Below are 24,807 nucleotides of genomic sequence, written 5' to 3' on the forward strand. Positions count from 1 at the left end.
TATATTATGTTGTCTATGGTAAATAAGTTTCTGTATGTCCACCAAATGATGGCATATATTGATCAGGAAAGAGAATAAGTTGCAGAGAAGTATATTCATTTATTTAACAACTATTTCTTGTTCTTCTACCAGGTACTAGGCATTGTTGTACGGCCAGGGCAAAAAAAAAAAAAAAAACAGCTACTAATGTGAAACAAAACATTTAACAAATGAACACAAATATAAATTTTTATTTCTATACTATAAATGGAATGAAAAGTATAGCACACTATGAGAAGGAACAATAGAGAGCATCATGAGTTGGAATGTGTTCCCTCAAATCTCATATGTTGTAGTTGTAACTCCCAGTATCTAATAGTGTAATTGCATTTGGGATTGGCACTTTAAAAAGGTAGTTAGGTTAAAATGAAATCATTATGGTGGACCATAATCTAATATGATTGATATTCCTACAAAAGGGGAAATGAGTACACAGACATGCACAGAGGGCATGATATGATTTGGATGTTTGATATGGTTTGGATGATTGTCCCCTCTAAATCTTTAGTTGTAATGTAATTCCAAATGTTGGAGGTGGGCCCTGGGGGGAGGGTGATTGGATCACAGGGGTGGATCCTTCACGAATGGCTTAGCACCATCCCCTTGGTGATGAATGTGTCCACACTCTGGTAGTGCATGCAAGACTTGGTTGTTTAAAAGACTGTGTGTATTAGTCCATTTTCACATTGCTGATAAAGACATACCTGAGACTGGGCAATTTACAAAAGAAAGAGTTTTAATGGGCTTACAGTTCCACATGGCTGGGGAGGCCTCACAATGATGGAGGAAGGTGAAAGGCACATCTTACATGGCAGCAGACAAGAGAAGAGAGCTTGTGCAGGAAACCTCCCCTTTTTAAAACCTTCAGCTCTCATGAGACTTATTCACTATCACAAGAACAGCATGGGAAAGGCCCGCCACCATGTTTCAATCATGTCCCACCGGATACCTCCCACAACACATGGGAATTATGGGAGCTACACAATGAGATTTGGGTGGGGACACAGTCAAGCCATGTCATTACACCCTGGCCCCTCCTAAATCTCATATCTTCACATTTCCAAACCAATCATGTATTCCCAACAGTCCCCCAAGTCTCAACTCATTTCAGCATTAACTCAAAAGTCCACAGCCCGAAGTCTCATCTGAGATGAGACAAGTCCCTTCCACCTATGAGCCAGTAAATTCAAAAGCAAGTTATTTAATTCCTAGATACAATGGGGGTACAGGCACTGGATAAATACAGCCACTCCAAATGAGAGAAACTGGCCAAAACAAAGGGGTGACAGGCCGTATGCTAGTTCAAAATCCAGCTGGGCAGCAAAATCCTAAAGCTTCAAAATGATCTCCTTTGACTCCATGCCTCACATCTAGGTCATGCTGATGCAAGAGATGGGCTCCACACCCTTGAGCACCTCCAACTCTGTGGCTTTGCAGGATATAGCCCCACTCCTGGCTGCTTTCACAGGCTGGGGTTGAGTGTCTGTGGCTTTTCCAGGCATATAGTGCAAGCTGTCAGTGGATCTACCATTCTGGGATCTGGAGGATGGTGGCCCTCTTCTCACAACTCCACTAGGCAGTGTTCCAGTAGGGATACTGTGTGGGGGCTCTGACCCCAGATTTCCCTTCTGCACTGCACTAGCAGAAGTACTCCATGAAGGCCCCACCCCTAGAGCAAACTTCTGCCTGGGCATCCAGGCATTTCCATACATTTTCTGAAATCTAGCCAGAGGTTCCCAAACCTCAATTCTTGACTTCTGTGCACTCACAGGCTCAACACCACATGGAAGCTGCCAAGGCTTGAGGCTTGCACCCTCTGAAGCCATAGCCCTAGCTCTACATTGGCCACTTTGGCTAGGGCTGGAGCAGTTGAGATGCAGGACACCAAGTCCCTAGGCTGCACACAGGATGAGGACCCTGGGCCTGGTCAACAAAACCACATTTTCCTCCTAGGCCTCCAGGCCTGTGATGGGAGGGGCTGCTGCAATGTCTGTGACATGCCCTGGAGACAATTTCCCCATTGTCTTGGTGATTAACATTCGGCTCCTTGTTACTTAGGCAAATTTCTGCAGCTGGTTGAATTTCACCTCAGAAAATGGGATTTTCTTTTTTATTGCATTGTCAAGCTGTGAATTTTCCTAACTTTTATGCTCTGTTTCCCTGTTGAAACTGAATGCCTTTAACAGCACTCAAGTCATTTCTTGAATACTTTGATTCTTAGAAATTTCTTCCCCCAGATAAACTGAATCATCTCTCTCAAATTCAAAGTTCCACAAATCTCTATGGCAGAGGCACAATGCCACCAGCCTCTTTGCTAAAGCATAACAAAAGTCACCTTTGCTCCAGTTCCCAACAAGTTCCTCATCTCTATCTGTGGCCACGTCAGCCTGGATTTCATTGTCTATATCATTATCAGCATTTTGGCCAAAGCCATTCAACAAGTCTCTAGGGAGTTCCAGACTTTCCCATGTTTTCCTATCTTCTTCTGAGCCCTCCAAACTGTTCCACCTTCTGCTTCTTACCCTGTTCCAAAGTCGCATCTTCATTTTTCACGATCTTTTCAGCAACAACCCTCTCTACTGGTACCAATTTACTGTATTAGTCCATTTTTACATTGCTGATAGAGACATACCTGAGACTAGGCAATTTACAAAAAAAAAAAAGGTTTCATGAACTTACAGTTCCACATGGCTAGAGAGGCTCCACAATCATGGTGGAAGGGGAAAGGCACATCTCACACAGCAGCAGACGAGAAGAGAAGAGAAGAGAAGAGAACTTCCTTTTTCTAAAAACCATCAGCTCTCATGAGACTTATTCACTATCACAAGAACAGCATGTGAAAGACCCACTCCCATGATTCAATCATTTCCCACTGGGTCCCTCCCTCAATATGTGGGAATTAAGGAAGCTACAAGATGAGATATGGGTGGGGACACAGAGCCAAAACATATCACTGTGGCACCCACCTTTCTCTCTTGTTGACACTCTTGACAAGTAACATGCCAGCTCCTCCTTTGCCTTTCGCCATGCTCATAAGCTTCCTTAGGCTTTACTGTGAGCCAAGCAGTTTCTGGTGCTATGTTTTCTATACAGCTTGCAGAACTGTGAGTCAATTAAACCTATTTTCTGTATAAGTTACCTAGCCTCAGTTACATCTTTATAGTCAGGCAAAAAATGGCCTAATACAGAAAACAGGTATTGAGGAGTGGCATATTGCTATAAAATTGCCCTCAGATGTGGAAATGGCTTTGGAATTGGGTAAGAGGCAAAGATTCTAAGAGTTTGGAGGGCTCAGAACAAGAAAAAAAGAAAGTCTGGAACTTCTCAGAGACTTGTTAAATGGTTTTGACCAAAATACCGATAGAAATATGAGCAGTATAGGTCAGGCTGATGAGGTCTCCAATGGAAATGAGGAAGCTGTTGGGAACTGGAGTAAAGATCATTTGTAATATACCCTTGCAAAGAACTTGGCCACATTGTGCTTATGTCCTAGAGATCTGTGGAAGGTTAAACTAAAGAGTGATGACTTAGGGTATCTGGTGGAAGAAATTTCTAAGCAGCAGAATGTTCAAGATGTGGCCTAGCTGCTTCTAACAGCTTACAGTCCCATACAGGAACAAATAAATGACTTAAATTTGGAACTTATATTTAAAAGGGAAATAGAACATAAAAGTGTGGAAAATTTGCAGAGTAGTCCAGTGGTAGAGACAGAAGCTAAACAGGCTGAGGAGGAACCATTTGGTAGAAAGATTAGCATGACTAAAAGGGAGCCAAGCGCTAGTATCCAAAACAATGGGGAAAAGGCCTTGAAAGTATTTCAGAAGTCTTTGAGACAGCCTCTCTCATCATAGGCCCAGAGGCCTAGGAAGAAAGAATAGTTTTGGGGGCCTGGCCCAGGGTACAACTGCTCTGAATAGCTTTAGGACACTGCTCCCCATATCCTGGTGACTCTGGCTCTGCCGTTAACTCAAGGGAGACAAGGTAGATCTTGGACCACCACCCCAAAGGGTGCAAGCCATAAGCCTTGGTGGTTTCCATGTGGTGATAAGTCTGCAGATTGTTTGAATGCATGCTTGAAGGAGGCTTGGGGGCTTCCACCTAGATTTCAGAGGATGTATAGAAAAGCCTGGGTACCTAAGCAGAAGCCTCCCACAGGGGCAGAGCCCCAACAGAAGAACTGTACTAGGAGGAGAAATGTGGAGTTGGAGCACCCACACAGAGTCCCCACCAGGACACTGCTTATTGGAGCTGTGACTAGGAGCCAACCACTCTCCAGACCCCAGAATGATAGATTCACTAGCAGCTTAGACCCTCTTCTTGGAAAAACTCCAAACGCTCAACACCAACCTATGAAAGAAGCCACGTGACCTGTACCCTGAGAGGCCACAGAAGCAGAGATGCTGAAGGTCTTGGAAGCTCACTCCACACACCAGGATGCAGAACATGGTGTTAAAACTTATGTTGGAGCTTTAAGATTTAATGTCTGCCCTACAGGGTTTCAAAATTGTATGAGACCTATTACTGCCTTCTTTTGGTCAATGTCTTGCTTTTGGAATGGAAATGTGTACCCAACTCCTATACCACCATTGTATTTTTGGAGTAAACAACTTATTTTTGATTGCACAGACTCATAGATGGAAGGAATTTGCCTCCAGATGAAACTTTTGACTTGGGACTGTTGAGTTAATGCTGAAATAAATTAAGACTTTGAGGATCAATTGCAAAGGCATAATTTTATGTTGAAATGTGAGAAAGGCATGAGATTTGGGGGGCCAGGCATGGAATGATATGGTTTCAATGTTTGTTCCCTCCAAATCTAATGTTAAAATGTAATTCCCAGTGTTGGAGGTGGGGCGTGGTGGGAGGCGATTGGATCACGGGGGCAGATCCCCTATGAATGACTTAGTTACATTCCCTTGGTGATGAATGAGTTCTTACTCTGGTACTTCATACAAGATCTGGTTGTTTAAGAGTCTGAAACCTCCCCCATCTCTCTCTTGCTTCTGCTTTTGCTATGTGATACACCTGTTCCCCCTCTGCCTTCTGCCATAATTCTAAGATTCCTGAGGTTTCACCAGAAGCTGAGCTGATGCTGGCATCATGCTTTCTGTACAGCATGTAGAACTGTATGCCAATTAAACCTCTTTATAAATCACTTAGCCTATGTTATTGCTTTCTAGTAATACAAAAACTAACACACTATGTGAGGACATGGAGATGGCCATTTATAAGCTAAAGAAACAGGCCTCAGAAGAAACCAACCCTACTGACACCTTGATCTGGGATTTGTAGCCTTCAGAACTGTGAGACAATTATTTTTGTTTTTATAAACCGAACAGTCTCTGGTATTATACTTTGTTATGGCAGCTCTAGAAAGCTAGTATGGGTGAAGTGGGAGGTGGCAGAATAGATTGAGCCCTCTCTATTGAGTAGAGGATTGGTAGGAAGAGTAAAGCATTGGTAGGAATTAGGTAGAACATGATTAAAGGAAAGAGCAACACAGGCAACGGAGGTAATGTATACCATGAAGCCAGAGACCTGAAAAGCTCTGTTCTCTCTGAGTAGTATTTGATTCATCTGCCTAAGCCATCAGCAAGACCAAAGAGTGAGGCTTCTATATGGATGGGACTTTCATTCATAGTTTCCCATTACACATATCTTCAAGGCCAGACTTTCAAGTTAGCTGGGTCATTTATTTTTTTCATATCATTAATGTTAATACTTAAAATACCTAACATTTATTGAGTAGTTATTTATTTTAAGCACTACTGTAAGTACTTTACTGTCATCAACATGTTCAAGACTCCAAGCAATTCTATATGGTGTTTTTTATTAATTATTTTTTATAGGTGTGTTAACTGAGACACAAGGAAACAGACAGGTGAATTCCTCAACAGCACAGAGCAAACATAAGAGAAGGAAAATGAATCTGATGAGTTGTTCTGACTCTAGAACCCATATTATGAGCACAATTCTAGCTATTTTGGAATCCTGCATGTAAATTTTCTTCAAAAATGTTCTAAGGTTTGTTTGTTGTTGTTGTTGTGGCTTTTTTCCCATTTTAACGAATAGGTGTCCTGCCCTAAAATCAGATTATAATGAAAATATGGAGTCCATTTCAGCTCCTGATGACATTTTAAAATTATGAGTGAACCCTGAGCTCCAAACTTCTAGTCAAATAAACAATGTGTTCTCATGTTTTAAAATACTGTTCATCAGAGTTTTTGTTACTTGAAGCCAAAACTTTCTTAAAAAAATTTTAACATATAAGAAAAACAAAACGAAAATTCCCAGACACATCATATGAGGAAAATGAAAGAACATATTGTCTGTACTTCCACTAAATATCCAAACTGTTAATGTTTTAATGTGTATGTCATTACATACATTTTCTACACATAAATTACCAAAAAAGGATCATTTTTTAATATACATTTTATCCTAACATTATTTTATGAACATTTTCCTATTATATATCTTATATGTATGAAATATGCATGAAACAATGGCACTAAATATTCTTCTTAAGCAGGAATCAGCAAACTTTTAAATATAAAAGGTCAGATAATAAATATTTTAGGCTTGGAGGCCATATGGTATCTGCTGCAATCACTCAACTCTTCCATTGTAACATAAAAGTAGCCTTAGGTTATATATAAGCAAATGGACCATGTTTGTTAAAACTTTATTTACAAAATCAAGTTGGGGGCCAGATTTGACAAGTGGGCCAGTTTGCCAATCATTGTGTTAAAGCATTGCTTTGAATGGCTGTTTTGAATCCCTTTACTATATGTATTATGTTTTATTAAGCCTTTCTAAAGGCAGAAAAATAATATATCCTATATAGTTGCTATAACCCATAGCACTAGAAACACAGATAAGTTATAAATGTCAGTTTAATTAATAAATTAACAAATGCTGATAAAGTTTAGAATCAAGATTCAAGTTTTCAAATGTATAAGAAAGACACAAATTTGAAGAAAATAGGTAATCTATTCCAGTAAATAAAGAAGGAGAATTTGGGAAGCTTTTTATTCAGTGGGCTATGAGAAAGCAAATGAAACAGGAAAACCAGAAAAGATAAGGTTGAAAGAGCTAACGGAAAAATAGCAGAATCCAAAGAAGCATTCTCAGGGGGAAGGATATATAGCATTGAAGGAGAACAAAATCTGGATTGGGCTTTGGTGCTCAGACCAAGAGGGCTTGGGTCATACTAATTTGAGGTTTGATTTGAGAGGAGCCACTTTACTGGAGGGAAAGTGTTTGGTTCTTTGCAAAATTAGAGTGTTAAGTTGATGATGTCTAAGCCTCCACCCAAATCTAGACAATTTTTGCATTAATCTTTGGTTATAGATGTTCTTTCTTCTGCAAAGAACAGTTTGGTTCTCACTAGGTTAACTTAAACATGAGCATTCATCAGATGGGAATATTAAATCACAAGATGAAAATATTTTGGTGACTTGGGACTGTACTATTCCACACTATAAAGCAAAAATTCAAACCATGGAAGCATGCATATTTGCAAGCATTGAGCTGGTTGTATTATTAAATGTTTCCCACAATTCCTCAAAATCTATAAAGGAAAGCTATGAAAAAACAAAGGAATTATTTGCCATCTGGCTAAACCTAATTAAATACCCCTCTAGAAAGTTGGTACATCTTTCCCTTAAGGATATTATAGCAATTTTCCATTAGATGTTGTGTTCCTCCTCAATAGTTCACAGAGGCGAAAAGATAATACTTCATTCAAACAGAGACTCCTGTTGGATTGTACAGTCCGGGCCCTGTAACCTGTGAACTAGGAAAAAAAATGTGCGCAATCCCTACAGGTTTACCAGAGGATGCAGGGGTAAGTGCCTTGTGTGGAACTATGGTGATAAATGGGAACGATTCAATTGCTCAGAAGTTTGAAGCTTCTATTTAGTGAGGCCTACATAATAATTTAACACACTCCATGAAGCACTTGGAAATGTAATTTTAAAAACCCTGTTTATTCGTGGCAACACTTAGGGTCAAAGCACTCATCTGTGACTCAGCGAATCATTGCTGATATGGATTGGTTAACGTCTTTATCCGGAAGAATGTAGAGATTTATCACTTAAAGAGATCTTTCGAACAGAGATCTTGAATATTTTTGTAATGAAATGTTACTTTTCATTTTCCTAGAACCTTGGGATCATGAGTAGTTTGTACATAAATAGGTGAATATTAGTCTTAACTGCTGAGCAGAGTAGAGAAAGGTAAAACGCTAATGCTGGTAGTTTCAAGTCCATCAACAGAAGATGATGAGAAAAACATAGGTGTGTTAACCAACTTGGATAATGATCATGTAGTATGTTTCTGACATCTGAGCTATTGTTTTTATTCTAGCAATGACTGTGCTCTCCCTTAACACATTACTATTACTACTGAAATTTCTCCTACTACCACTACTTATCATTTATGGAAAATGTACAATATGCTATTCTTTAGTAAATTCATTCCAATCATATGTATCTAATCTTTACAATATGCAGAACACTGTGGTAAATCCTAAGTACACACTGACATGGCATTCCCTTTTCAGTTCTAAGCCCTTTCAGAAAGTTGTTTTATGTCCACATGTTAGGCCTGAAGATGTAACCATGGGTGATCTTTCAATATTTCCATTTAACAAGTATTCTCATAGATGACAAATATTGGAATGTACAGAAAAACATTCACATGTGCTAATATATGGCAAAGAAATGCCAAGTAATTGGGAAAAAAATTGGAAAGGGCTTACAAAAATGCAAGAAATGAACAGAAATATCATATTCTTTCTGTTACATCCTGAGCAGAAGCACAGGAATAATCTTCAATAAGGTACAACGTTTATCAACTCAGTGTGTTTTGAGGACCTACTATGTGCTAAGTACATACTATGTGGTGTTTTAATTATAATTCTTATTCTGAGAAAATTGTAGAAAATGTATCATATGATGTTATGAAATTATAGAGAGACAATAGGTATATTTTATCCAATTTTTCTCAGTGGTAGTATCTTTCAAGCCTATAGTGTAATATCACAACCAGATATTGACATCAATACAGTCAAGAGATAGAAAATTCCCATGGCCACATGCATCCATCCTATTGTCTCTTATAGCCATGATAAAAGGCTATACTTTTGTATGTCCACCCCCTTCTTAACACCTGACATCCACTAATCTGTTCTTTCATTTAAAGAATGTTACACAAATAGAATTGTACACTATGTAACCTTTCAGGGACTGACTTTTCTTACTGAGCTTAATTCTCTGGAGATTCATGTAAGTTATATCGGGTATCAATTGCTCATTTCTTTGTATTAGTGAGTGCCAAGTCCATGGCATAGATGTGCCCCAGTTTGTTTAACCCTTACCCTATTGAAGAATATTTGGTTGTTTTCAGTTTATAGCTATTACAATTAAAGCAGCTATAAATGTTCATGTACAGATTTTTTGCATAAACATAAGTTTTCCTTTTTCTGGGATAAATACCTAGGAGTACAATTGTGGAGTAGTATAACAATTGCAGATTTAGATTTTTAAGAAAGTATCAATTTGTTTTCAATGTGGCTGCACCAATTTACCTTCTCACCCCAGGGTATGAATGATTCAGTTTTATCCACATACTGTCCAGCATTTGGTATTGTCACTGTTTTGTTTTTTTGATTTTACCCATTCTGATATGAACGCAGTGTTACCTCATTGGAGTTTTATTTTGCATTTCTTAAGGGCTTATAATGAAAAATATATTTTCATGTGCTTATTTACCACCTATATATCCTCTTCAGTGTAATGTCTCTTAATGACTTTTGCGTATATGCTAATTAGATTGATTTTTTTTCCTTACTGAGGGTTTTGAGAGTTCTTACGTATTCTAGATACTAGCCCTACGTTGGATGTATGGTTTGCAAATACTTTCTCCAACTCTGTGGTATATTTTTTCATTCACTTAACAACTCTTTTGCAGTGCAAACATTTTCAATTCTGATGAAGTACAATGTATCCTTTTTCCCTTTTATAGATGTTTTTGGTATTAAGATTTTGCCCAGCCCTAGATCCAAAAAGATTTCCCCGTATTCTTTCCTAAGAGTTTCATAATTTTACATTTTATACTTACATCTCTATTTCATTTTGACTTAATTTTTTAATACAGTATAAGACATCGATCAGGTTTTTTTTTTAATTTCTCTGTTTTGTTTTGTTTTTTTTTGTTTTTGTTTTTGTTTTTGTTTTGCCTATGGAAGTTCACCTGTTCTAGCATCGGTTTTTGAAAAGGCGATTTTTCCTCTGTTAAACTGATCTTGTTCCTTTGGCACAAGTCAATTGGGTATATATGTTTGGACCTATTTCTGGGGTTCTCCATTGTGTTCCATTGACCTATGAGCCTAACTCTCTGCCAATACCATACAGACCTGGTTATGGTATCTACATAAAATAGGTCTTGAAAGTGGGTAAAGCAATTTTTCCCACTTTCTTCATCTTTTTCAAACTTGTTTAGCTATTCCACTTCCTTAGCCTTTCAATGTAAGTTATAAGATAACCCTGTCTATACCCACAAAAAAAAATGCCATGATTTTGATAAGAATTGCACTAGACATGTATATCCCATTGGGTAGAATTGGCATCTTGGCTATGTGAGTCTCACAATCCATACATAATGTACATGTCTCTTCATTTTTCACAGATCTTTGATTTTTTAAATCAGTGTTTTATAGTTTGAAGCATACAAGACCCGCAAATGTTTGGTTATATTTAAAGCTAAGTATTTAATTTTAAAAATGTTTGCAAATGGTATTACATTTTACATTTTGTTTCTATGTGTTAATTGTTTTATACATAGTGTGTGTGTATGTATATATATACACAATTGATTTTTATGTTTATTTTGTTCTATCAACTTGCTAACTTTATTTACATGTTCTAGGAGGCTTTTTTGGTAGATTTTGTAGAATTTTTCCATGTAAGATGATCATGTTATCTGCAAATAAAGGTAAATTTATATCTTTCATTCTGATCCGCATTCCTTTTATTTCTTTTCCTTACCTTATTATGTCTACTAGAGTTTCCAGTACTATGTGAAATAAGAGGGTTGAGAGTGGATGTCCTTGCCTTCACTCTGATTCTACAGGGAAAGCATTTAGTCTTTCACCATTAAGAATCACGTTATCTGTAAGAATTTTTTTTTTAATGAAGTTGAGGAAGTTCCTTTCTATTCCTGATAAGGTTTAGCTCTGTGTCCCCACCCAAATCTCATCTTGTAGCTCCCATAATTCCCACGTGTTGTGGGAGGGATACAGTGGGAGATGATTGAATCATGGGGGAGGATCTTTCCCGTCCTGTTCTCATGATATAAATGGGCCTCACGAGATCTGATGGTTTTTAAACAGGGAGACTCCATACAGAAGCTCTCTTTGCCTGCTGCCATCCAGGTAAGAGGTGACTTGCTCCTCCTTGCCTTCCATCATGATTGTGAGGCCTCCCCAGCCACATGGAGCTGTAAGCCCAGTTAAACCTCTTTCTTTTGTAAATTGCCCAGTCCTGGGTATGTCTTTATCAGCCAGGTGAAAACAGACTAATACAATTCCCTTTTCCCTAAGAGTTTTTCCTTATGTGTGTTAAAGCTTGTCAAATATTTTTTCAGCATAATTTCATGTGAACATGCTATTTTTATTCTTTAACCTGTTAATATGATAGGTTACATTACTTTTTAAAATGTTGAACCAGCCATAAATCTCTGGAATAAATCCACTTGGCTATGGTGTACATTTTTTACATATTAATGAATTCTGTTGACTAAATTTTTCTTAGGGAGTTTGTTTATGCATTCCTGAATACATCCAGGTATACTCCTATTTAGATTGGTCAGTAGTTTCATGTTTTATTATTTTTCCCGGTTGATCATGCATAGCACAGAGTGTTATTAGCTTCATAAAATGAATTGAAGTGCTCTCTCATCCACTTTCTGGAGAAGATTGTGTATAATTGCTGTCATTCTTCTTTAAACATTTGCTAGAATTCAAGACTGAAGTTATCTGGGCTTACTAGATTTTTTATCGTTTTCTTTCAGCTACAGATTCAATTACTTTAATAGTTAAATGCTACTATTGTATATTTGATGAGTTGTGAGTTTGTATTTTTCAAGTAATTGTCAATTTTTCGCATGTAAAGTTGTTCAAAATATTTCCTTATTAACTTTTTGATGTCTGCAAGGTTATAGTTTTATCCCCTGCTTTATTTCTGATAGTGTTCATTTGTGTCTGCTTTTTTCTTTCTCTTGCTAGAAGTTAGTCAGTTTTATTAATATTTCCACAGAACAAAGTTTTTGTTTTCTTGTCTCTATTTTTTATCTGATCTTAATTTTATTAATTTCTGCTTTTCTTTTTAGTTTTTTTTTCCTCAATTCTTTGGGTTTATTTTGTTCTCTTTTCTCTCAGTTTTTGAGGTGGGATCCTAGATTATTGATTTAAACTTTTTCCATTAACGTATGCCTTTATTGCTCTCTCTCTATATATATATATACACACACGTATATATATACACACATATATATACACATATATATACACATATATGTGTGTGTGTATGGATTATGTGTGTGTGTGTGTGTGTGTGTGTGTATAGTTGTTTTTTTTCTGAGACAGGGTCTAACTCTGTTGCCCAGGCTGAGTGTAGTGATATGATCACACTCACTGCAGCCTTGACCTCCTGAGCTCAAGCAATCCTCCCACCTCAGCCTTCCAAGTACCTGGGACTGCAGCCATGTACCACCACACCTGGCTAGTTTATGCTTTTTGTAGAGATGGGGGTCTCACTAGATTGCTCAGGCTGGTCTCAAACTCCTGGATGCAAGTCATCCTCCCACCTCAGCCTGCCAAAGTGCTGGAATTACAGGTGTGACCCACAGAGTCTGCCTGTATGTTTTTTCTTTTTCATTCAGTTCAATATATATTTGTATTCCCTTTAAACATCTTTGTTGATCCATGGATTATTTAGAAATGTGCTGTTTAGTGTGTAGTACTTAGGGAGTTTCCTGTTCTATTTTGTCATTGAATTTTAGTTTTACGAATCTGTAAATTGTATTTTTTCCAAATTTTGGAACTACTTAGACACTATTTTTTTAAATATCCTTTCACCTCACCTTCTTTCTCCTCTCCTCCTAGGATTCAGATGACTCAGATGTTAAATATTTTCATATAATTCCACGTGTGTCTCAGGCTCTGTTCATTTTGGTTTTTTGTTTTGTTTTTAGTCTACTCTCTGCTGTTCAGAATGGGAATTTCCACTACTCCATCTTCAAATTCACTGATTTATTCTTCTCTTTTCTCCATTTTGCTGTCTAGCCCACCCACTGATTTTTTTTTTTCATTTTGGCTATTATATTTTCAAGTTCTAAAATTTTATTTGATTCTCCCTTCTATCTTTTCTTTCTTTGTTGATACTTTCTATCTTTCCTTTGTTTTACATATGGTCTCTCTTCTCCTTTCCACCTTTCCGAGTTTTATTTTTTACAGAATTTTCATCTGTACTATTTATGAATTTTTTTGGGAAGGGCTTTTATCTGTATTTAAAAAGAAGAATGGAGCAAAGAATGTCTATTCTACCTTTTTGGAAGTGGAAGTCCTCTGTAAATGATGATTTTCTTTCTTTCATTTACTCAAGTATTTATTATCTACCAATTTCCAGTGACACAAAATGACTAAGATATATATGGTTTCTACCTTCAAGGTTCTTAGAGTCTAGTGATGAAGATAGATATTAAAAAAAAATCTATTTTTTTAAATAGATTAAAAAAATTGATTACAACTGAAGTAAATTGTACCACACAGAGTAGCATATTAGCAAATATAGGGGACCTAACTTAGTTTTATACAATATTTCATACAATGCCTTATACATGTGTTAGTTGTAAATAATGTTAGATTATACCAAAAGGAACAGTTTTTTCACCCAACAGGAATAGACTAGCATGTATCTTTTGAAATAAACAGAAGGTAAATAAAAATAGTATTTTATGCAGTGCCTAATAAACTTATAATCTAATTATGGCCAAAAGGAATGCTCATGAATGTTGAATCAAAAATTTGGAAGCTGAGGATATTTCTGAGTGGTACATTCCTCTGCATTTTTGTTTGTTTTTGTTTTGTTTTGTTTTTGACAGTCTCTTGCTCTGTCACCCAGGCTGTCATGCTGGATACAGCGATGCAAACATAGTCACTGAAGCCTCAGACTCTTGGGCTCAAGTAATCCTCCTACCCCAGCCCCCTAAGTAGCTGGCACCACAAGCACATACTACCATGCCCAGCTAACTTTTTTTAGAGAGGCAGTCTCACTATTGTTGCCCAGGCTGGTCTCAAACTCCGGAGTTCGAGCGATCCTCCCACCTCGGCCTCCGAAAGTGCTGGGATTACAGGCATGAGAAACTGCTCCCAACACCATTTCTATGCATCTGAGGTTATTATAATGAATGGTAACTCTACTCTGTTTTACACACAGATTCTCTCTTATTTCCACAAACAAGACAGAACTCCAGGTTGAGAGAATTTTAGTTATACTCCAGTACAGTGATTCTTAGGGTATTAGAGTGCCTGAGTCTCTTCAGTGTCATAGCACTATTTCATTATAGAATGTTCAGCTACTTTGTCTTCAGATTTGGCTGACTTCATTGTCTACCATCCTCCAAAGAACATACTGACATTTTTAATTTGATGGACTGCTGAGAAACCACAGCAGGATATAGACCAACCCATCAAAAGTGAATTTAGGATTGCATTGATGTGTAGAACTAATTAGGTGACTATGGGGAGTGGGACACTGATTGAAATCCATATGACTTTTCAATACTAACTCTGTAAGCTAGCTTCTGAAAGGAATAGTAAATTCAGGTGACTTGTTCTCTGCTGTTACCACAGTACTGCCTAGCACTTCTCTGCTTCAAGTCAGCAGCAGAGGCCCTGACCCCTCCCCTAAAGCGAAGCATCCAAAAACAGGCAAGAATTTTCTTTCACTGATCTTGAAGTAGTTTTCAGTTTATCCTGAAAAGATGCTGAAAACCTACCTTCAGATCTTCTACCAAACATATCAACTCTGTCTCTGTACTCTCTCTCAAGCCCATTTTGAGCTTTAAATACTTTAAAAATAACACTGACCACTGTATGTATATGTAGATACGAAGTATTTATATTTTTGTAATGAAAATTACACAAATATAAATATTTGTGTATGTTTGTTTAAATTTTGTATTTATAGTTTGCTTAAACTCCCTAGGGACAGATCAATCCCATGTAGTTATGGAAAAGATTACTAAACTTAGAAGACCTGAGTTTGTATAGCTTTCATAACATGTGAGCAGCTGACATATTGTCTTGTAAAGATTTTATAGGACAGTGCCGATTGCTCTTCTTCTTAAAGAAGCATTCACTAAATGTGTAAATCTAACATTTTTCTGTCTGATATCCATCATTTCTTTGAACTCTTTTATTTTTACCCAATCTGAGCTGTCTTTTGTGCACAATCAGCTTTTATCCACCTGGTAAGACTCTCCCTTGGCTACCACACTACACTCAAATATTTGGTTTTGATTCATGCTCCTTAGGGTATGATATTCCTGAATCTCCACTCCAAATATTTATTTTAGATTTTTTTTTCAGAATGTCTGGTCCTTACCTCTGCTCTTACTGCTCACATTCTTGACTGAACCAGCCCTGTTTTATCTCCACATCAAATCCTGCCATTTGTTCACAGTTAATTAAGATAATTTTAGGAAAGAGAAGTAACATTTTTCTTGGGTATTAATTAAGTGGCAGAAAAAAAAACATTGAATTGTGTATTTCATAGGCATTATCCCACTGAATCTCCACAACGTAGGTATTATTATATTCACTTTTCAAAATGCTTAATAGAATCACAGATAAACTAAGTAACTCATATAAAGTCATATAGCTGGAGAATGATTGGATTAGGACTCAAATCTTAGATTGTTTGACCTCAAAGTGTTTTGAGCTCTTATTCTCTATAACAGTTTCTTATAATCAAATGATGAATTGATCCCTTTAAATGAGGAAAATTATGGTGGGCACTGATTCATGGTTTAAATTATGATCTTCATAGTGGTACTTATTGAATACAAAAGTATAAGTTTTATACATATAACTTTTGTGCAACTCCAACACTAAATACATCTCTGGGTATTGAAGAGACTTCTTAAACTTATTATTTGCAAAACTGATCTTTTGATATTCCCTTCTATTTCCACACTTGCTCCTTCTGCAGTTGTATCTATTTCAGTTAATGTCAACTGCATACTTCCAATGTTGCAAGTCAAAAATAATAATGTCAGCCTTTAATTTCCCTCTTTCTCTCACTCCCCACATCTAGCCCATCAGGAAATTATATATTCTTTATTTTCAATGTAGATCCAGAATTCAAGCTCCTCTCACAACTCCCCCTACTCCCATCCTGGTTCAGGTCATCGTCACTTCCCTCATAGGGCAGCCTTTCAACTTCTTTCCTTGCTTCGGTTCTTGACATCGTTAAGTTCATTCTAAACACAGCAGTCAGAAAAATCCTGGTTAAACATAAATCAGATCACAATGTTTCTGTGCTACAATCTGCCCAATGGCTCACACTGGACTCAGAAGAAAAGCTAAAACCCTTCCAATGATTTACCAGGCCCTACATAGTCGGGTGCATGTTTTTACTTCTATAACATTCTCATTTTATTCTCTGCCTTATTTATATCTCTCCAGCAACATAGACCTGATCACTCTTGTCAACTACACAGACATGCTCTTGCCTTAGGGCATTTGCACCTGCTATTCCCTCTGCTAGAAATGCTGTTTCCCTGGTTGTCAACATGGAAAGTTGCATCTTCTTGAAGATCTTCAGTGTAATTCCACCTACTCAGTGAGGCCTTTCTTAACCATAATACTAAAGCATACTAAAAATTGCATCTCACCTCATCCTCCTTAGTCTCCTTTACTATTTCATTTTTCTTCCTAATCATTAATCAGTATCTCACATGCTATATAGTCTACTTATTTATATCGGTGAGTATCTGCCTCTTTTATTACAGTAAAAAGATGCATGAGTGCAAACATGTTTATCTATTAATTATCCTATTTCTAGTACCTAGATGACTGATTTGTACATAGAAAGGCTTAAATAATTATTGAATGAGAAAATAATTTGAAATTAATAAAATAACTATACAATTAATAAAAGTAAATCTGAAAATATTAGTTGAATGCAATAGATAAGTTTTATGATATATATAATGTAAATTTTTTGAAACAAATTTTGCCCATATTGCATCCCATAACAGAAACATATTTGCACGTTTTTGATTTTTACTTGTTTTCAGATTAATTCCCTTGAATTTGACAATGCTAAGCCATTATTATCACTTCTCTTAATTTTCTTATTAACAATGCAATTGTTCTTTATTTTGTTGGGCCAATTAGTAGAATAGTGCCCCTCAAGCTACCATATAAAAAGAGAAAACATTTTCATTCTTTGCATATTTACTACCACATTTATTGTCAATGAAGCATGGATAATTGGAATATAAAAGATGGAAAATGTCCTGCAAGCATCAATTCACCATGTGAATATGGCAGATAGAGCATGAATTGTTCAGTGAGCCCAAATTTTATAATATGCAGTAACTTACTTTTACCTTTGACTCTTCCCTACTTGAAATATTGTAAAACTTGTGTCTTACCAAGTGAATTCTTCTGCCCTTCACCTCTTGTGAAGGAGATTGTAAAGGCAAATTCATATATGGGAAATAAAATGCATCTCAATACTCAATTATGAGATTATTATACAGGTGACCCAGAATATGCATACATTTTTTAAGATTGTCATCAAGAGAAAAATACAAAAATTCATCAATTCTTATAGAAATTGAGACTATGTCTGCAAACTCACATGATCCACAAAGCACAGTTTAAGAAATATTCCTTATACTACAAGGAGTTTGCACGGTAAAGTATGATAAATAGCATATGGCAATATTACACTAGATTGAATTGAAAGAGAAACATTCAATTTGTGAAAAAGGACAGTCTTATTTAAGGAAATGACATTTATACTAGGGCCAATTTAGGAAGGTAGAAACTGAAAGGGAAGTTAATTCAGCTGGAGAAAATTCCATGAGCAGAGAATGAGAAACCAAAAAGACCCTGATTTTTCAATAAATTTCAAAACCATTAATTTGCTGGAAAACAGTTTAAGAAGGAGATTAATGAAGATTAGCACGAAGAGATAGTCTGGATATTAGATACACTAAGAAATAATGGTAGCCTATGGGTATACAGTGCTTTCTACACCCACAGGCACTCTCCTAAGCGCTTTACCCATAGTCCCTTGTTTCACCTGCACCATAACCCTTTGAAGTAGATGTTTTCATATTCTTCTCTCTACTAGGCTAAGAAAGGTTCAGCAACTTTTCCAAGGTCACACTAATTTGATAGATCTTAGAGTTTGATTCTGGAGCCCATGTTTAACACTCTGTTCTAGATCTCTAAATATATAATTCAGTGCGTATGAAGAATTAGAACCCCCTCCAGGACACAATAAATTATTGACAGTTGATGTAGTAGGAAAAGTACAGAAAGTTCTCAGGAGCAAGAAGTAATATTTTGAAATAAGAATCTCCTAAAAGTTAATAAAAATACCTTACAGACTCCTAAAAGTTAATAAAAATACCTTACAGACTCAGTTTTCTCATAAGGCCAGAGAAAGAGAAGAGTTTCTAGTGATCTTTTGTATTTTAACAAACCACATTTTAATAAAGTGTGTTTCTCATTTCCTTCTTTCTCTCACATCCCTCTCCCTCCCACAGCTTTGCAACAGTCACCTCATTGCAGCATTTCCTTTTCTTTCAAGCCCTATAACAGCTCTGACTGCTCATTTATCTTTTTTTCGGTACTAACTAAATATTTTAGTAGTTTGTGCCCCATGAATCTGATGTAAGAAATTGTTGGCCTTCAGTGATCTCATAAATGCTAAATCTGATCTGTGAAAACTTGGCAAAATCGTGTTATGATCTTTGTTTCTCATGTTCTCCACCCTCAAGTGCGAAGGGACCACTTAGCTAAAAATGTTTAAAATTTTCAAGAAACAAAAGTCAAGCAGAAGAAGTGAAGTGGTTTTATTTTTCTCCTTAGTAAATCTTTAAGTTTCTATGTGTGTTCTTTCATCTGCTCTCCAGAATGGTAAATGGAAGTCCTTGACACATAAATTAAAATTCATTTTAATCTTAATAAATATGGTATGGGCATTCTTTGTTTTTCTCTACACATTCCCTTTATTAAAACATGCAGTCTGGTAACTGATTAAAACATTATTTCCAGTTGACACAAAATACAAGGACATTTCATGTAACCATATAATAATAAATATCTGAATTAAGAGGCTTTTTCTCACTTTAAAATGTAAAGTAGAATCTACATTTACTTCTCTTTTTATGTTGTGGGGAAAAGGTGTGGGAAATCATAGCATGGTATCATTTATATGTTTATGATGGTAATATAGGATTTCCAGGAAAATTATGTTAAGTATTCTGTTTTACAAAAGCATACTTTTTAATGATTATCATTGAAATAGTTAAATATTTTTAATTATCAAACGAGGAATGAATGTTATTCATCAGTAGCATCTGCAACAGACCTAATATTGGATCAATGTTGTGTTAGATTTTACAGGCAGAAAAGCTAGGAATGGGAGAATTAGATGGATCATCAAATATAGGAATGACTCCATGCTTGGTGGAGAATCAATACAATAATATGTGGCCACTCCAAACTAAAAAGTGGCTATGCCACTGTACTCAATACTTGATTTAAAATATTTATTAAGTCCACTATATGCCACCCTATTTGGTGCTGCAATGAATTAAAAAGTCATTGCAAAGAGGTAGTCCCTGGCCTCATACAACTTTTTTTTTTTTTGGTTGGGGGTGGGGTGGAGATCATACAGGTAGTAAACAAGCATACAAATAAATAAATTATATTCAGGTTCTCAGTCCACTATGGGAGAAAATCCTGGAAACTCAAAAATCTAGGTTGTACTATTAGTATAGAGGAAAAAAGTATATGAAAACCTGGACAATATTAAACACTTGCTTCTGATAAACCTGGGAAGACATTTACACTCTATCCTTTTCTATCTTCATATCTAAGGTGAGAATATTCCACTGACAAGTCTTTTAATCCCCCCTTCATGTTGTATAATTTTAAAATCCTTGTGTTGACTTCCTTGGCTGAGGAAAACAAAGGAAGACTTTCAAAGGGCATAGATGGCTTTCGCACTCCAGTGGCATCACGATCTCTATTAAGGTGCTCAAGGTATATGTTCCATCTAAGTTGAAGAACACCCAATTATGACAATAGAATGAATTTTGAGATTTCCAGTCAAGATGACAGATTATAGTGTTCTCATTTGCCTTTTCTCTTCTCCACCAGGCCCCATTAAAACAAAAACAGGCCGGGCTCAGAGGCTCATGCCTGCAATCCCAGCACTTTGGGAGGCCGAGACGGGCGGATCACCTGAGGTCAGTAGTTCAAGACCAGCCTGGCCAACATGGCAAAAACCCATCTCTACTAAAAAATACAAAAATTAGCTGGGCGTAGTGGCGTGTGACTGTAATCCCAGCTACTCAGGAGGCTGAAGCAGGGAGAATTGCTTGAACGCCAGAAGTGGAGGTTGCAGCCTGGGCGACAGAGCGAGACTCCGTCTCAAAAAAAAAAAAACCAAACAAACAAAAAACCCCCACAAAAACAAAGTGATTTTTTGAAAGGTATCTATAAATTCAAAGAGAATTGAGGAGACAACACTATCCAATTTTTCTAAGCTGCAAAGTATGAGCCTTAGCCGATCAAGAAAGCTGACCTCTAAGTCAGCACTTGAAAAAGCCAATAAGCAACTTGCCTTACTGAAACATACATAGAAGACTCAAATTTCATCAGCAAGTATCTCTGTTCTGAGGATAAAATTGTGGCTAAAACCTGGAGTCCTGAGAAATTCCATTTCATAATCTGCAATACATCCCCTGTTTCAGAGCTTATTCTTCACTTTCAGCATTCAGAAGACGACCTTACCTTATTTTGGCCAAAAATTAGGGTTTATTTCCTGGAAAGGTGGAAAAAAAAAATAGAGACTCTGGAATAAGATCCCAAACAAAATTGAGAGCAAGTGTATGAAAGGAAAAGAAGGCAATTAATTATGAGCATAGTTACCGAATGTAGAGATTCCTAGACCCTTTCCTCCACTTTTCTAGGAAATTTTGATTTTTTTTTTTTTAAAGAGTGGACAGAAATAAGGTACCTCAATTGGGGAAACATCAAGAAAACACTAGTCAGAGCACCATACAAAAATGAACTTCAACAAATTATACCGCTCATACGTACAATGATTCTAATCAGATTTTTCTTACCTCTGCTCAAAGCTAAGCATCCCATGATAAATTTAAGGATATCGTCAAATAGAAAGAGACCAAGGAATCAGGTTAAAAACATTAAATTATAGGAAAAATAAAATATTTCAGGAGGAGAAACTTGACAAAAAAAATCTTCAGAAGAATATAATAAAATATTCATGAGGTAAGTGTAATAAACTGCAAAAAGAAAATACAGAGACCAACTAAGAGTTCTTGCACTTAAAATATTATTTAAAATATTTGAATATAATACACTTTTAAAAATTAGAGATCCATTCCAGGAAGTCCAAAATTTGGATAATGGGAGTTTCAGAGACAGCGTGTATAGAGGAAAGAAAGGAATGGCCAGGAAAGTAATTCAAGAAAACTTTCCTAATCTGAAGCTCCTGAGTTTCCATATTAAAATTTTCTCCAAAGAGACTACAAAAATCAAGAAAATAGACTCACCAAAGCACATCATCATGAAAATTTAGAGCACTGAGAACAAAGAAAATTCTACAAAAGTTGAGAGAAAATAAGTTTATGTGATGTATCAAGAATCATATTGGCGTTAGATTTTCTACAGTGACAAAGAATGCCTTCAAAATTCTAAGGGAAAATTGTTTCCATTTAAAATTTTCTATCTAGGAAGCCATGAAAAAAGAGAGTCTCTGGATCTGCAGTTTCCTCCACTATCTACATAGAGCTATTGGCATTTGAAATGTGGCTAGTGTGAATTGAGATGTAATATCAGTAAAAAATACACACTAGATGTCAAACACCTGTTACAAAAGAGTGCAAAATACTTCATTAATAATTTTTACACTTATTATATGTTAAAATGTTGATAGTTTTGATATGCTGAAATAAAATATATTATGGAAATTAATTATATATGTATCTTTTATTTGTTTGCTGTATCTATTAGAAAAAGTGTAAGTGATATATGTGGCTCACATTGTATATCCATTGGACAATTCTTCTAAAAAGGATGGATAAATGAGAGCTCAAGCCAAGATCTCTGGAGCAGTCTTATAAACAAATTGCCTAAATTGGAGCAGATCAGAGGATCCAAAAAATCTTTTCCAAGTGACGAAATTAACAGATACTAAGATGAAATAGAATCTAGATTGAGAGAATATTTATACTACTTTGGAAGAATTTTCATTTGAATTAGTAATAAGCACTTAGAAAAAAACAAGCAATTAAGGAACAAGACAAATTTAAAGAGAAAATAAAATCTTATGTAGTAAAGGAAATATCAACATAGTATTACATGGCTCAGCTGTGAATATTATTTACACAGACATGATAAAAACAATGATTACTGACCTAAGCAAAGTTAGGATATAAATAATTATATCCTAATTTGGTAGGATAAGACAGGAAGTGTTCATGTGTGTAATGAGGGCTGCAGATTATGACACAGAGTCACTCATATTCCATGACGGTAAGGAAAAATTGAGTACCTAAATTTAGACAACCAAAACTGACAATATAAGAATTTTATTCATAGAGATAGAAGTGGGTATTGAAAAAATCAACAAAGAGAGTTACAAGTAATTTATCCTTGGAAGTAGAAAATAAAAGAGAAGGGCAGATAGGCAACTACTATTTTTTACAACATACCATTTGGGTGTCTAAATTATGTGCAAGTTATAATTAGATTAAAATTTTAAATATATAAAACAAAAAATAGGCAAAGAATAACAAGATATTCATAGAAGAAAGTCAAAATATACAGTAACATATTGAAAAAAATTCGAGGTTTTTTATTGAAATTGAAATGGTATAACTTTGAATCCATCAAATTCAAATCCAGTGCTCATTATTATGTGGATAAATAGGCTCTTAAATGTATTGCTAATGAAGGGTGAATTGCTGGAAATGGTTATGGAAAATAAACCTTGCACTGTCTAATAAAATTACTTCTTCATCCAAAAATCCCATTTTGAGGAATTATTTTCACAAAAATAAATGATAATAGGAGAGACTTATTAATAAGTATATTGCATCTGTATTATGGAATATTAAGCATCTATTTAAAGAATTTATTAAATCTATATGCATCAAAGCAAGAAGTAACCCTTTACAGATTTTAATTGAAAAAGTAATACTAAGAACAATGTCTTTAGTATATTCACTTTGTTAGAAAAAGAAAAAGGTAGGAGAGAAAGAACAAAGTTCCTCCACAAACATGTATTTATATGTCGTTATGTGAATATGTAGAAAAATGGATTAATATGTTGCAAATTGTTGATTTCAGTACTATTAGCAGCTGTGTGAGACAAATGTTTTTTCTGTACATGTTACTTAGCAAAATCTTAATGACAAGCAAGAGAAATTCTCACTTTCTCATCATACCTTAATAAGACTTCAGTTTTCAACACCTATAAACTTAGATTGAATTTATGTTTACTCATCTATCTATCTGAAAGTCTGTAAATTTGGTTGAATGATCTACGAAATTCTTCATGTTCTATCACTTTGATCCACAAAATGGCAATATCATATACTTCAACCTATTATTCACCTGTCTTTTTTTGTCTATTTCACCCTGGGAATATAGAAGTTCTCTGAGGGCAAAGGCTTTGTCTGTTTGTTTACTTTACCCCTAGTGCTAAAATAGTGCATGGCTCATAGTGAGAATTGGGTTAAAAGTTTGTTTAGATTATGTATGAATGAATAAGTTAGCATGTCTCGTTTTTCTAGTTTAAATAGAAAATATAAAATTTTCAAATATCGAATCTTTAAAATATCTAAATATATTTGTATTTCCTCTTTAAGCAAATAGTTGTTTACGATGTGAAATTGATGGTTCAACTTCAAAGTATTGTTATTCCCTAAATTTTTATATGTGATTTCCAGTTTTACTATGTCATCAAAAATGTGGACTGTAAATTTTCAGATTTGGCAACTTTGGCCAAATTTATTATTGTTTATAAAATCTGGTATCACTTAAGAAAACATGCAGGTTTTTCTTGTAGAGTACCCAATTCACACATATCTATTATTTCAAGTTTATTTAACTAAAATACTTGAATTTTTATTAATCATAAGCTAGTGATGATGCTTCATGCTATGGTTAATTCTTTTTAATCTCTCTTTGTCAATACTGTGCAAATGTTCATCATCTAAAGTTTACAGCTATTAAGTATCTAATATAAATTGTGGTATCTGTCAATAAGGAATGCCCCTTTTGGTCATTTGGTCTCAATGACCTTCATTCCAGAAACATCTTTAAAAAAATAAAACAGGTTTCTAGTTATTAGACTATCTTCTTAAAATTTAAGTGATAAAAACTACAAGGATCTAATAGGCCTTAAAAACTCTGGTATATAT

This window comes from Pongo abelii, chromosome 3 (genome assembly GCF_028885655.2).
Source record: "Pongo abelii isolate AG06213 chromosome 3, NHGRI_mPonAbe1-v2.0_pri, whole genome shotgun sequence".
Lineage (NCBI taxonomy): Eukaryota > Metazoa > Chordata > Mammalia > Primates > Hominidae > Pongo > Pongo abelii.